Consider the following 970-nt stretch of genomic DNA (forward strand, 5'->3'; position numbering starts at 1 on the left):
AAAAAATTGCCTTGGATCAAAGCCATATAACTTTAACTGTTTACTATTTTCAAAACTTTTTTTTCCCCATGATTAACAGCAATAGCCTAATCTCAATATATCTCTAACAGATTACTCATATTTCGGAATTATAACCACTCAAAAATCCACTCGCTGCCCCCCCCCCCCACCCCCCGAAAGCCTGGATCAGCACTTTCAGCCACCTCGGCCCACATAAGCACCTCCCATGTTCCCCTAAATTGTGGCAAAGTTAGCTGTAGAGCAATTACGCCACGTGTGTTTTACATCGGTAACAGCACATCCTAACGCTAGACGGGGTTCTTAGCTTGTGGAATATGCAAAGCATTTGGTAATTATATCGAGAATTTAACGAATGAGAGCAGATTAAAAATGGTTAAAAATGCCGTTTAACATGGGAGCGGATGGAGTAGAAAACATGACCAGGTCCCCCGTAGCTACTAAACACTATAACTATTTTTTTTTCAAATTATAAGCTTTTGACACAATGAACATAATGTAAAATGAAGATATTTTCCCAATTTCATGAAATAATAATAAACACAGACACCGCTGTGCTCACACACACACACACACACACACACACGAAAGTAGTTTTCATGACCAGGGAGGCACAAGGGTTAATCATCATCCATTTACTAATTTGCTTAGATTTTTCAGGTCTGGTCAATTTTAGCATGGTGTTATTCACAGTCAAAGAGAAAAACAAATGTAATTGATATTCTCATTTGGTTCATTACAATTTACTCAAGCCTAGTAACAGACACAGTATTTCTGACACTGGGAATACATTCCCTGAGATCCATAGATGTCCCTAATCAGATACCAAGAACATGCAAATGGCCATATTAAAAAAAGTCTGTAAATGTGTATTCTACATTCTTATGGAATGAATACGATTATTTTTTTATTATAAAAAAATAAATAAAAAATGTATTCAATTTTGAGTAAA

The sequence above is a fragment of the Notolepis coatsorum genome, assembly GCF_963971535.1.
Source record: "Notolepis coatsorum genome assembly, contig: SCAFFOLD_369, whole genome shotgun sequence".
Taxonomy (NCBI): domain Eukaryota; kingdom Metazoa; phylum Chordata; class Actinopteri; order Aulopiformes; family Paralepididae; genus Notolepis; species Notolepis coatsorum.